We start from the raw sequence: 15313 nt of genomic DNA, 5'->3' as shown, positions 1-15313 counted from the left end.
CTTTTCTTTGGGGCAGTCCCTCTTAAAGTGGCCTGCTTCGCCACATCCATAGCAGGTCGGGCTCGCACCAGAGCCAGGGACCTGGGTGATCGGTTGTGCCGGGAACTTACAGAAATGGACGGTGTGTCCTTTCTTGTTGTAGTTAGAGCACTGCATTTCACGGCAGGGGCCATTGTGGTGGTAGTTGCATTTGTTGCACTTGGGCAAACTTACAGCATACTAACCCACCGGAGCAGTAGTAGCAGCAGCAGCAGGGGTTATTGTGGCATGCATTGCCACAACTTGCTGCTTTTTGGCAGCCAGTTGCTTCTTCTTTTCATCCCAGAATTTCCGCTTAGAGTCAGCGGGTTTGGAGGGTTCCGGGATGGCTAGGGTGGCTGTGGTTGCAGGGGTTTTGATTCCATGGTCAATGAGTCGTTGTGCCAATCGCTTGGCGCTGTCGAAGGTAGCGGAGTTTGATGCTAGAACATTCCCCTGATACGGAGGCACTAGCCCTCATATGTACCTCTCGATCTTCTTCCCCTCAGTGGGAACCATATTGGGGAAAAGGGCCACCAGCTCGCTGAATCAGGCAGTATAAGCGAACACGTTGGTGCCCTTCATAGTCAGGTTCCAAAGTTCCTGCTCCAGTTTCTGGACTTCGCCCCTCGGGCAGTATTCCTCAGTCATGAGGTCTTTCATTGTTTCCCAGCCTATGTCGTTGGCTACGACGAGGGTTAGTGCCTTAACATGGCCGTTCCACCATGCTAGGGCCTTTCCTTCAAAGGTGCATGTGACATACTTGACTTTACTCGCCGCAGGGCATGAACAGATTTCGAAGACTGATTCAGTCTTCTCGAACCATTGCGAGAGGGCAATGACTCCTCCGGTGCCATAGAAAGGCTTCGACTTGCAATTGGTGAAATCCTTGTAGGAGCACTCTCTCGAGCGCACAGGGGTTTCAACCGGGGTTGATTCCACAGGGGTTCCACCTCTGCTGGCAGTAGTTGAGTGATACTGAGCCATGGCAGTCACCACTGCTGCAGCTACGACAGCATTCAGGGCTGCAGTATCGATGACCGGAGGCGGAGGAGGCGGTGGTGGTGCAGGGTTATTCCTGGGAGATTTGCGAGGAGGCATCTTTCAGCTATAAGTTTATAAAGATAAGAAAAATGGTAAGAATCAATTTGTAGCAACGTGAGAGTGACAGAGGGACTAACTCACCATAGCCCAGCAGTTGAATGAGTGTTTGAAATCACAACACGGAATATTAGTAGGAAAACACAAGTGTACAGATTTTTCCCACAGATTAGATAGATTTCAATAATAATGGTATTACTGATCTAATAAGTTCAAGGAAAATCGACCTAACAGTAGGTCTTACATCACACCATACAGAAAAGTTTGACAGTTCTGAGATTCCTAATTAGGGTACTGAAAGTTAGGAATATTTTGCAGACAAGTGCTACTTAGAGCACAGATGATAAAGGCTATTCCTTAACCAAAAGACAGAGATGTACTAGGGATCATCTAACGGCGATGGGAATTCCTCGGGCGAGCCCTGAGGTCGGACACTTGACGAAACACCTCTTGAAGGTGTCGCTCCTGAGCCCTCTGACGGGCTCGAAGTTCTAAGACTTCAGCTCGTGAGGCAGCCAGCTGTTGCTGCAGGGTTTCATTGGTTCTCCGGGTCTGTTCCATGTCTTCTTCAAGACGGCGGATGCGGACTGTGTTGACACCAGAGTTGGCATCAATCTCCATGACCCGGTCAATGGTTGCTCGACCTTGCTCAACATTATGAGCTATCCTGCAGATAATGACGGGCAGAGCTCGGTCAGCAGAGCCACCTTCACTGACGTTGTAAAAACTTCGGTCCCTAAAGTATGGTAAGGGTTGACCCTGTTCATCACTCCAGCGATTCAAGTTGGTTGCCCACAAGGGAGTAGGACCTGGAAAAGCTGGTCGGGGGTTGTTGTTCGGGGCTTGACCTACTAGCGGTAGGTTGTTAACTTCAGGCTCAGAGTCAGATCCATCAGAAAAGCCTTCTACGAGGTGATCATCCAAAGGGATTCGATGCTCATCTTCCGGCTCTTCTTCGATCCACCCGACATTGCCTTCATTTGGAAAGTATGGGTCGCCGTGATGGAATCCAGCCATTTAAATCTACGCGAGAAGAGAGGTATAAGAATATCGTATACATGTAACTAGTAGTACAAAATACACCTATAGTATTTTAAGTTTAAGTTCTACTGATCTTCTTGTGGTATTGTTGGTAAGTTTTTAGACTTGTTAACACATCACAACCATTCTAGGGCATATGCTAATCACTCCTCGGACCAGCATAGTTGATCAGGCTATGCCATTCCCAGAACTGACCATACATCCCCGAGCTCACTTGTGATGTTTAACAATCGTAATACTTTTGTTCTTGTCGTTGTGACACTGATTTTAGTATGAATGGAAACTAGTATACTTAATTAAATATTTTAATATTTAAAGTATAGACTCTTGGTCAGAGTGCTTTAATCCCTAATGGGTTTATAGTTTAGTATATCTTTTATGGGTTGATATACTTGATTCACTATAAACAATGCTCTGATACCAATCTGTCACACCCCAAAACCAAGAACGGCGGAAACGTTCTGGGGCGGAGGACGTCATGTAAAGTATCACAACACAGTAAATGTACATAAGCATTAAATATATAATTTTAATACAAGTGTGTTCTGTACAGTTCTAGACACCAAAAATATAATGTAAATCAACAGCTGGCATCGGTATCTGTCTACTGATGACTTGAGAATACAAGTTATTTTGAAAGAGTTTATTAGCATTAAGCTGGTGAGTTCATAAGTATTTTAGTGTCGATGTTTGTTGTCAAAATGTTTGAACGTGTCTCAAGTATAAGTTTGTAAAATGTATGTAAGTGTTTGTAAAACTTTGAATTTCTCAGAAAAACCTATATTTTCTATTAAAGTAGCCTTCTACCAAGGCTTAACTGTTTTGTATGCTCGTTTGTTGTAAAAGTGTGTAATTTCCCAAGTGTAACTATCATTTAACAAATATAGTTTGTACATTAATGTTTAAGTGAGGTTATCACTAAAAATATGTAATGGGTAAATCATTGTAGTACTGTAGTTTTGTATTATAGGAACTACTGCTGTACTAACTACCTTAAACCGGATTTATATTAAGGTATAATGTGATAATTGCACCATACTATCGACTGGTAACAATGACATACGAATGGTCATAATACCGAAATGACGTTTGGCACCCGCAGACCTGCAGGTCCGGTTGTAGCTAGCAGCAAGGTGTAGGATAGTCAAATCCAGTATACATCTATATGCAAACTCACGCTCTCCCTCCAAGAGAATTCTGGCTACAACTCGGTCCATGACATTTAAGGCATGCTCCGATCCAGTGGATCACAATTGTTATCGTATTCTTGTATATGTAATGTTTCTCGTTCTAGTATAGTTGTATATGTTCTCCTCCTAGTATAGTTGTATATGCTCTCTTTCTAGTATGGTTGTATATGTTCTCATAGTAATGTAATGTATAGACTCATGAATGAACTGACTCATTGATCTAACAGTTGTAGTAGTATGATCGTGTGTTACCACGAACGGCGGAAACGTTCAGGGGTGGAGGACGTCATGTACAGTATCACAACAGTGTAATATAATAAACAAGCAACAACATCATCCATTGCATTATAAGTAAAGTTTAATACATGTGTGTTCTTTCATTTCAATAAGACACCAAAAATATACATTCAAAATGAAAGACGAGACTTGTCTGCTCCGTCTTCTCAAAACCTGGCCTCCGTACCTGTCTACTGATGACCTGAGAATACAAGCTATTTTGAAAGTGAGTATCAGCTTTAAAGCTGGTGAATTCATAAGTATATAAGTGTCATTGGCTTGTTTGTGAAAATCTGTTATGAAAGCCATGTAAATCTTTAAATGAAAATGTTGAGGTAAGTATGAAATCCCTAGAAAAACCCTTATTTTCTATAAGTATGAAATGTAGTCTTCTACCAAGACCCGAATGTTCTGTATGTATGAAGTGTAGTCTTCTACCAAGACCCGAATGTTTTGTAAGTATAATGATAGTTTTTCCTTTCTATTGACTAGTACTAAAAGTGCTTAGTCTAACTCATCGTTTATGTGAATATATCACAAAATAAAGTAAAGTAGGAAAAATGTAATATTGTAAGTGTTGTCACTGGGTACTAGGACCAACACAACATCGCATTAAGCGAAAAATATAACCTAATGAACATCCGAAGATTGTCCAAAACAAGTATTAACGTAAGTGTCATCGCTGGGTACTAGGAGTAACACAATCATCGCGATAAGCGAAAGGTATAACCTAATGAACATCCGAAGATTGTCCAATTGTCATCTGTAGCAGCAGTAGGTGGGTGGAAGGGTTAGTCCCAAATCGATCTACCTAATATAAGTAGTAACCTTAGACCTCCATAGATGGTCATCGACCACTGGTGCTAATCAGTGGGGTTCGGAATGGTAAGTCCCGCCTAGCTATCCCAATGAACCGAGATAGGAAAGACAATTTACACAGTAAGTACTAATAAATCATCATCGTAGTTCTAAGTACAAGTATCCAAGTAAGTGAATACAGGATAATGCACCTATGTAAAAGTGTTCCTGTATGGTATTCATGTATGTGTATCCATGTAACAGGTAAGTATATGTAAACATATTCATGTATCAGGTAAACATCTGTAAGTACTCATGTATCAGGTAATGTACTAGTATAGACTCATGAATGAACTGACTCTTGTGTGATTCCTTGTAATAGAAGTAATGTTTGATATCTTCACATTATCCCTATGATAATTTACTGTAATATAACTGGTTGATCATGTAAGTTTGTACACTCTTACTACTCAAGGGTGTGGGAAACTAAATGAAAGGTGTAAGCTATAACATCAATACATATATAAGAATATAAGTGTATATGCATAGTTTAGTTCAAGAATGAAGAATGGTTTTTGTAAGACATCTTATGGGTTTTGAACAATAATTAACAATGACTTGATGTCATTTTAATAAACATTTCAAAGGTAAAACATTTGGTAACAATGTGCTTTTAAGATGTAAAACCATTTCATGCATCACATTTTGTAGCATGTGAAATACGTTAAATGACAAACACAGTTATAAAATACATATCGATGATTTAATAACATGTTTGTTTCTACTTGTATTCCCCCCATAAAAGCATTTAAAATCGTTTAAAATATTGATTAGGGGTATGAACTCACCTGTAGTTGGTGATTGGAATGAACTGAATGGTATAGGATGGCTAGGTGTCAAGCGAGGACTTGTGCACACACTACGATCCGAATGAACATATAATCACACATATATGCACTGAATTAGACTCAAATGACTAATTGATAATGATTAAGACATCCTAGGCATAATTAACACTTTATATAAGTGTTTTAAGCCTTATGGATTTCAACTAAGCCATTGTGGGATAGGGTATTTGTGTTTAGGGTTTCCAAAGGACCCTATATGAGAGTTTACTCTCCATAAACCATCACACATGGAGTTTACGGTTGTAAACTCTTGAGTTTACAGCCGTAAACTCCCAAACATGTGTGTTTGGTGTGTTTTGAAGTCCCAAATGCTTTCTAGAATTATTCTAACTTAGTGGCTAAGTCCTTGGAAGGGTTTAAAGTCTAGAAGTACTCCAAATAGGAGTTTATGGCCTCAAGGCCATTTCCCCTTGGATTTTACGGCCGTAAACTCCCTTGGGGTGTTGTTTTTGTTGCTTTCAAGCCTCTTGCACTTGTGGGATATGTTCTAGACTTTTATTCCTAGCATATGAAGGCATTAGGCACACCTTGGTGCCCTTTTTAGGAGTTTACGGCCCAAGAACCATGTCTTGGCCGTAAACTCACTTGGTTAAGTGATTTTGGTGTGGTTTGGTCCTTCTATTTAAGTGGAACAATTTCTTGTAAAGGTCTAGGGCTTTAGCTGTCATGAAAACACCCCTTATGTCCATTTATATGGACTTTACGGCCTAAGATTCACTTGGGCCGTAAACTCACCTTTTTTTTGTGTCATTTGATGTGTTTAAGACCTTATACTACTTGGGAAAATAACCTAGATACAAGCCTTAAAGTCCTAGTGTCCTTAAAACACCATTTAGAGTGTGAAAATGGAGTTTACGGCCTATGAGAGTCTTGGGCCGTAAACTCCCAATCTTGGGTGGATTTTGGCTTGTGTTATTGCCCCTAACATGCATACATAAACATCTAAGGCCTTATCATAACACAAGTGTCGGTTTTGGCTTCGTTTCGGGAGTTTACCGCCCAAGAACACCTTGGGGTGTAAACTCCTAGATCTAATGATTTAGCCATCTAAATCATGTTATAAGCATCTAATAAGTATTAAAACACATCTAGGAAAGTAGACTCACAATCTGGGATGAAAACCCGAAGATCCGTCAGAGAGAAAATGGCTTTTCTCTAGTTGGAATTGTGAATAATGAATTAATTAAATTCAGAAATCTATTTATAGTCCTGAAATATTTTGACAGAAAATATTTTTATTGTCGAACTTGGACTATAACATTATGAAACTTGAAATGTTCAAATTTCACAAACCCAGGAGCATCCACTCTCCTGATATCTCCTTAAACGTAGACCCTAATGTACACAAACTCACTCGGAAGAGTATGAAGTCCACTGAAACTGGACTAGCTTCTATTGAATAGATAACGTTCGTACAAATGGAAATTTCGGGTTGTCACATGTATAGTACGCATGAATATGGAAGTACTTTTATGTCTATATATGTATAATTGATATATAACTAATATTGAAACGACCTTCGGATGGTCACCCGAAATCCCACCAGACCACATCCAAATCGAGAAAAAGGAAATAGGGCGGATGGCCTTCCTAAGCCCTTTAAACATTGCTTATATATCTATACATATATGGGCATGCAATTTATAACAAGTATAACAAAGTTTAAATAAAAGTATTTGGTAAGTAAAAGAGTTTGTAAAACATTTCAAAGTAAAGCAGTTTGATAAACGGTTTGAACAGTGATAAAATCATTGGTTTTCTAGTTATTAATCACATGTGATTAATGCAATCACATGTGATTGATTTCAATAACTATAAGTATTGAACTTGTATGCCCCCATAAAGTATTTAAAACATTTAAAAGTATTTCAAAGGTTAATTAAAGGGGTATGGACTCACTTGTGGTGAGTGGTTTGGTTTGTAGTGTCGGACACCGTGCTAAGTGGCAAACGGAGACTTGTTTACACGCACGAGCCTAGTTATCATATAATAAGCATATATATAACTAATTAGCCAAATAATAACTTAATGAAATAATTTGGGACACTTAGGAACATGTAAACACTTTGTATAAGTGTTATAGGTCCTAATGGTTGCATCTAAGTTGCTACGGGACAAGGCTAAAGGGGTTTAATATACCAAATGACCTTGTATATGAGCTTACCACCCAAAAAACCCCACCTTTGGAGTTTACGGTCGTAAACCCTTCAGTTTACGTCCGTGAACTCTTGAATTGGTGGTTTTGGGTGTTTTGAAGTGTTAAATGAATTCTAGAATAAGCCTAGCATTGGTGCTTTAATCCTTTAGGTAGTTTAGGGCCTTAGAATGCTCCTTTGAGGAGTTTACGGCCTAAAGACCATATCCCCTAGAGTTTACGGCTGTAAACTCCTATGGGGTGGGTGTTTTAATTCTTTTAAGCCTCTTGCACACAAAGGATAAATTCTAGACTTTTGTTTAAGGCTATAAGGGACTTTAGGCACACTTTGGTGCCTTTACTTGGAGTTTACGGCCCAAGAGTATTTCTTGGCTGTAAACTCCCCTTTAGGGATGATTTTGATGTAATTTACTCCCCATTCAAGCTACAAGTAATAGAGGGTTATTGTCTAAAGCCTTAAGGGGTGTTTAGGGCACTTTAGGCCCTTGAAAAATGGTGTTTACGGTCCAAGAAACTCTTGCGCCGTAAAATCCAAAAGCTAAGTGTTCTTGATTGTGTTCTAGCCTTAAAAGATCACACATAATGTCCTTATCTAGTTACCTAACAAGGAAATGGGACTAGGTAGCTTTTAGGCTTCGTTTTGGAGTTTACTCCCCAAGAACGTTCTTAGGCGGTAAACTCCCGGATCTTACATATTTGACATGCGAACAATGTTATTAAGCATTTAACAAGCATTAAAACACAACTAGGAAAGTAGAATCACGATTTGGGATGAAAACCCGAAGATCCGTTAGAGAGAATATGACTTTTCTCTAGTTGGAAATGTGAATAATGAATAATTTAGTTCAGAATTCTATTTATAGTCCTGAAATATTTTGGCATAAAATATTTTATTCTGGAGTTAGACTCTAACATGATGAAGTGTTGAAATGCTCAAGTTTCACAAACCCATGAGCATCCACTCTCCTGATATCTCCTTTAATGTAAACCCTAATGTACATAAACTTATTCGGAAAAGTCTGAAGTTCATTGAAACTGGACTAGCTTCTATTGAATAGATATGTTCGTACAAAATGGAAATTTCGGGTTGTCACATGGACCAATTCTAGCAAGAATCTCGGATGGTCGTATGTACCTTGTGTTCAGTTTGCCATACTTTCCAAAGCGTATCATGCCCTTCCAGGTTTAGACCATCAACAAGATGCGGTCACCAACCTCGAATTCCAAGGGTTTTCTCTTTTTTTCAACGTAGCTTTTATGTCTATCTCTAGAAGCTTTAGGTCGCACCCGAATTTGTATGATTCTCTCCGTAGTTTCTCAAATGATTTCCGAACTAGTGAGGGTATTGCATGGAATTTGACCTCTATCTAGTTGCATATAACCCACTTCAGCCTATGTCACACCCTAAAACCGAAACAGCGGAAACGTTCTGTGGCAGAGGACGTCATGTACACTATCGCAACACAGAATAATAGTAAACAAGCAAACAACATCAATCATTGCATTAATAATGTATTTTAATACAAGTGTGTTATTTATAGTTTATAAGACACCAAAAATATGAATCAAAATAAAAGTTGAGTCTTGAATGTGCTCCATCTTCTCAAAAGTTGGCCTCGGTACCTGTCTAGTAATGACCTGAGAATACAAGTTATTTTGAAAGAGTTTATCAGCTTTAAAGTTGGTGAGTTCATAAGTATTTTAGTGTCATTGTTTGTATGAAAATGTTTGTAAGTGTTTGAATGTGTAACTTTGTAAATGTTTGTAGTAAATGTTTGAATCTCCTAGAAAATCCTATATTTTCTAATAAAAGTAGCCTTCTACCAAGGCATCAAATGTGCTGTATGAATGTTCATTGTAAAAGTTAGTATTCCTCCCAAATGTGACTATCATTAATAAAATATAGTTTGTACCTTACTGCTTATGTGAAGATCACAAGGTAATTGTAATGGGGAATATAATGAAGTACTGTAGTATTATTTTATAGTAACTATTGATGTACTAACTACCTTAAACCAATTGTTAATTTAGGTAGAATGTGATATAATTATAACCATACTTGATCGACCTAGTAAAACACGACGCTGGAAGACATCGAGATGGTATGACATTCATCACCCGAAGACCTGCAGGTCCCACTGTAGCTGGCAGCAAGGTGTAGGACGGTCAGTCGAGTATAGATCTATACACGACTTCACGCTCTCCCTTCAGAAGACTCCGGTTACAAAACGAGCCATGGAAGAGATGCCATGCCTTGAAGTAGTGCCTCACATTTGAGTTATAGTATGTATGTATTGTATGTATGTACTAGTGTAGTGTGTGTTCTCGCTGATTCCCATCATAGTATGTTCTTTTGTATAGTGTATAGTGTGTAGGTATTGTATGTACTAGTGTATGCTCTCTCTATATAGTGTATAGTATGTTCTCTCTGATTCATATCATAGTATGTATTGACTCATGTATGAACTGACTCTTTGTATGTTTCATTGTACTAGAGAATAGTAAGTAGTATACCTCTAAACTATACCTATTATAGTTTACTAGAACTGTTGTTTGAATGACTTAGTAAGTTTATACACCTTTGCTACCCAAAGGTGTTGAAACTGTAGTAAAAACTTTATATCCACACATATATACATGATATATAACTAAGGATCAAACGAAACTCGGACAAACAACATAGTACTCTAAGTCCACAACCAAACAAGGAACATGAAATAAAGCGAGTTATGAGTCCTAAGTCCTTCAAACCTTACATATATAACTATATATGTATTAGACATGATTTTGACAATATATAAGTTTAAAGAATTGAAAGTAAAGATTTGGTAACTAAGATCAAGTTTTATAAAGAGTTTAAAATGTAAGAGAGTTTGATAATCATTTTGAAGTAGTTTTGTTGACAAAACAGTTAAAAGTATAGTAAATCCATTTGTTTGCTAGTTATATTTCACATGTGATTTATATTATAACTATAATGATTCCACTTGTATTCCCCCCTCCCATAAAAGCATTTAAAAACATTTAAAAGGTTTATTAAGGGGTATGAACTCACCTGTAGTGAGTGCTTTGGATGCACGAGTGGTATAGGATGCTAAGTGTCAAGTGAAGACTTGAGCACACACAGATCCTATTTACCATATAATGACACATATATGTGTCTAATTAGTGATTTAATAACTAATTAAGCAAGTATAGACAGCCTAGAACATGGAAAACACTTTGATTCAAGTGCTACAAGTACAAAAGGGTTGCATCTAAGGGTTGTAAGGTCTTACTTTGGAGTTTACGGCCCATGGTAATTACCACATGAGTTTACGGCCCATGGGTTTATGGACCAATGAATTTACGGCCGTAAACTGATGTTAGCTTGTACCATTTTTTGTTTTAAGGTCTTACAAGTCTATATGAAGTGTTCTAAGTTCAAGTCTAAGCCTTAGGAAGGAGTGGTGGCACAAATCCACCACTTATGAGTGTTTACGGCCAAAGGAGATTGCCTTGCCATAAACACCATATGTTCTTGATTTTTTGATGATTTCAAGGGGTAAACTAAGTGATTCAAGCATTACAACAAGCTAAGGTAAGAGTACTTACAATATAGAAGCTTGATAAGGTGATGAAGGTTCAAGAACACTGGTGTATGTTCTTGGTGAAATGAAGAACACTTGAAGATCTAACCAAAAGAAGAGATTTCATGGATGAAATCATGTATATTCACTAGATATGGAAGGATATGAAGTTGAAAATAGAAAGATTACTTACTAGATTGATGATTGGAATGAAAGTTCTTGATGACACTTGAGAGCAAAACTGAGTTCTAGGCTTGAAAGTGTGATAATGAATGAAAATGGCCATGTATTTCACATATAGGCATGGAGTTTTCGGCCACCATGAGTTTACGGTAGTAAACCCATGGTCTCATGTCCGTAAACTCCTCATTTTAGGGTTTAAAGCATGTTTGGTGGTTTGTAACTGTAGTTGACCCATTCTAGTATTTGATCCTTTGATGCACTATGCTCAATAAGCTCCAACAGATTCTATACAGTGCTAAAAGTTAGCAGAAGCAAGTTGGACTTTGATTGAGATGTGGGGTTTGTACAAGATAGGAATTTTGGGTTGTCACATCATCCCCCTGTTAGAGAAAATTTTGTCCCGAAATTAGAGTTTAAGCAAATAAGTAGTTACAAATAACTAAGTAAAAAGATGAGGATATTTCAATTTCATTTGATCCCCGAGCTCCCAAGTGAAATCAGGTCCTCGCTTGGCATTCCAGCGAACCTTCACTATCGGGATACGGCTTTGCTTCGTTTGGTTGACGTCTCGGTCCATGATTTCTACAGGTTCTTCCACGAAATTGACGCTCTCCTTGATCTCGATCTTGTCGAGTGGGATTACAAGAGTCTCACTGGACAGACACTTTTTCAAGTTTGAGACACAGAAAGTAGAATGTATGTTACTGAGTTCGCGGGGTAGTTTGATTTTGTAAGCTACTGGACCGATTGTAGCAATAATCTCGAAAGGCCCTATGTATCTTGGATTTAGCTTTCCATACTTTCCGAAGTGTATCAACCCTTCTAGGGTGAGACTTTCAAAAGAACGCGGTCCCCCACCTGGAATTCCGAAGGTTTCCTTCGTTTGTCTGTGTAGCTTTTCTGTCGGTCTCTAGAGGCTTTCAATCGTTTACAGATCTGAACGATCTTCTTTGTCGTCTCTCGAATGATCTCCGGACCTACGAGAGTGCTGTCAGGAACTCGTCCATTAGCTAACTGCGTGTCACCCACCTCAGCCCATCACAGAGGGGATCTGCACTTTTGGCCATAGAGGGCTTCAAATGGAGCAACCTTTATGCTCGTGTGATAACTATTGTTATAGGAAAACTCGAAAAGGGCCAAATGGGTGTCCCATGCCTTCCCAAAGTTGATCACACAGGCTCGCAACATATCCTCTAGTGTTTGGATAGTTCTCTCACTTTGTCCGTCGTTCTGTGGGTGGTAGGCTGTACTCATGTCCAGCCTCGTTCCTATGGAACTTTGTAGCAACTGACAGAACCTCGAAGTGAATCTACTATCCTTATCGGAGATAATAGATATAGGAACACCATGCAGTCGTACGATTTCCCGGATGTATGTTCTTGTAAGCTTCTCCATCTTGTCAGTTTCTTTGATGGGCAGGAAGCGTGCGGACGTGGTCAATCTGTCGACGATGACCCAAATTGTATCAAGTCCACCCAATGTATTGGGCAACTTGGTTATGAAGTCCATTGTGATCCGCTCCCACTTCCACTCTGGTATCTATGGTTGTTCTAATAAACCTGAGGGTTTCTGGTATTCGACATTGACCTTGGTGTAACTAAGGCATTTACTCAAGAAGGTAATAATCGCTGAAGCACCATGTTTTGGTGTCCAAATCCGGTCCATGAGATATAAAGTTCTGCCACCCTTGACTTCCAAGTTCTTATCCATTCCTCGCAGGGATTCACCCGCCACATTTTCAGGCTTCATGGCTTCAAGTTAAGCCTCCTTAATTTGTATTTACCGATGATAATGGATAGCCATGGTCAATGACTTGACTCTTCGACCAGAATATTCTTTCTGACTTAGGGCATATGCTACTACATTGGCTTTACCCAGATGATAACGAATGTCAGATTTATAGTCATTGAGTAGCACGACCCACTGTCGTTGTATCATATTGAGCTCCTTCTGGTTGAATATGTGTTGTTGGCTTTTGTGGTCTGTAAAGATAGTGCTTTTCGTATCATACATGTAGTGTCTCCAGATCTTCATAGCAAATACAACTGCTCCTAACTCAAGATCGTGTGTGGTGTAGTTAACCACGTGTGTCTTCAGGTGTCTTGAGGCATAGGCAATGACCTTACCTCATTGCATCAGAACACAACCGAGCCCTTGATTTGATGCATCACAATAGACTACAAAGTCTTCTATTCCTTATGGGAGGGATAGTATTGGAGCGGTGCATAAGGCTTGTTTCAGCATTTGGAACGCCTTCTCTTGTTTCTCTTCCCAGTCAAAGGCCATGCCTTTCTGGGTCAATGTCGTAAGAGGTTTCTTTATTCGTGACAATTTATGTATGAATCTACGGTAGAAACCAGCGAGGCCTAGGAATTGGCAAATATTGGTAGGCGTCTTCGGTGCTGACCAGTTCTCAATGGCTTTAGTTTTGGAAGGGTACACGTGGATTCCTTCTTCACTAACCACGTGTCCTAAGAATTTGACCCTTTGGATCCAAAATTCGCATTTAGAGAACTTTGCGTAGAGCTTCTTTGTTCGTAGGGTTCCTAGGACTTGTCGCAGATGATCACCATGTTCCTCTTTACTTAGAGAGTAGATAAGTATGTCATCGATGAAGACGATGACGAACTGATCCAAGTAAGGACGGCATACCCTATTCATTAAGTCCATGAATGCTGCGGGCGCATTGGTTAATCCGAATGGGATCACTACGAACTCGTAGTGTCCGTAACGAGTTCGGAAGGCTGTCTTCGGAAAATCCTCCTCTAACACTCGTAACTGGTGATAGCTGTGACATCCCGAAATATCAAGAGTAGAGTTGAAGGGCTAAAAGAGTACATTGGGAAAGAGTGACTCGGCGAGTCCATGGATGGACTCGGCGAGTAGAGTCGCGATTTGGTTGCGTGTTAAGTAGCCAACTCGGCGAGTCAATGAGATGGACTCGGCGAGTAGGCGCTGAGTGGAGAAAACCTAATTCTCAGGGTTGAGCCCTATATAAAGAACATTATGTTTCCTTCTCAGCCTCTTTATCACCCCTTAAGTCCCAGAAACCCTAATTTCATGGAGAAACCCCACTGTTGAGCAAATTGGAGCTTGGAGAGGTGGTTGTTGAAGAGATCCTAGAGAAGAAGAGGCTTGGAGCAAGGGGCTTTTCTTGGATTCGAGTTTCATTGCAGTTGGGGCGTTCCTTTGAGATAAAATCTCGTTTTTGAGCTGCTATTTCTTAGATGTATCATTTTGGGGGTGTTAAAGACCATATCCTTGGATGTATTGGAGTTTAGAGGTCAGATCTGAGGTTGCTACCTCAGATCTAGAATAGAGAAGGGTTGGATTGCATGAAAGTCCCTGTTTGTGAGTGGTTGATGGAGCTATTTTGTCCCAAACCCAAACCCTAGAGTGAAAATGCATAGATCTCTTTGGATTCACGTAAAGTTTGCCACCTTACGTGATGGATGAGTTGTAGGAGGCTAGATCTATGTTTTAGATCAATTGCATGGCCTGGAATGCTTCTGTATGAGTTCAGACCTATGGTACTCGGCGAGTCACATGGGTGGACTCGACGAGTTGCTTGATGATGAGCTGGAACTTGACGAGCTGGAAGAACAATTCGGCGAGTTGGATGAAGATGGACTGGAACTCGGCGAGTTGGATGAACAACTCGGCGAGTAAGTTGAAGATAGACTTAGACTTGGCGAGTCTGCTATTGGACTCGGCGAGTCTTGTCGAAGAGTCCCAATATTTTCTGGTTGAGTCGAGAATCGGCGAGTTAAGGGATGACTCGGTGAGTTGTGTTCGAGTGGACTCAGAGTTGTGGGACTCGGCGAGTCTCGGGGTGACTCGGTGAGTTGAGTCGCGGATTGGGGAAGTTCTGAGCATGGGGACTCGACGAGTCGACGGGTTGACTCGGCGAGCAGGGTCAACCAGGAGGGTTGACTTTGACTGAGGACTTTGACTATGACCAAGAGTTGACCGTTGACTTTTAGGGCTTGGTCAGCGATGTGGCCTTTGAGCCAAGAGAGGGGTAAAATAGTCTTTTACCTTTAAGAGGGTGCCATGAGAGGGTTGAATCTAGTC

Source organism: Lactuca serriola, chromosome 4 (genome assembly GCF_051521515.1).
Source record: "Lactuca serriola cultivar US96UC23 chromosome 4, Lser_US96UC23_V15, whole genome shotgun sequence".
Taxonomy (NCBI): Eukaryota; Viridiplantae; Streptophyta; class Magnoliopsida; order Asterales; family Asteraceae; genus Lactuca; species Lactuca serriola.
The sequence above is the reverse complement of the archived record's forward strand: the minus strand, read 5'-3'. Positions refer to the sequence as shown.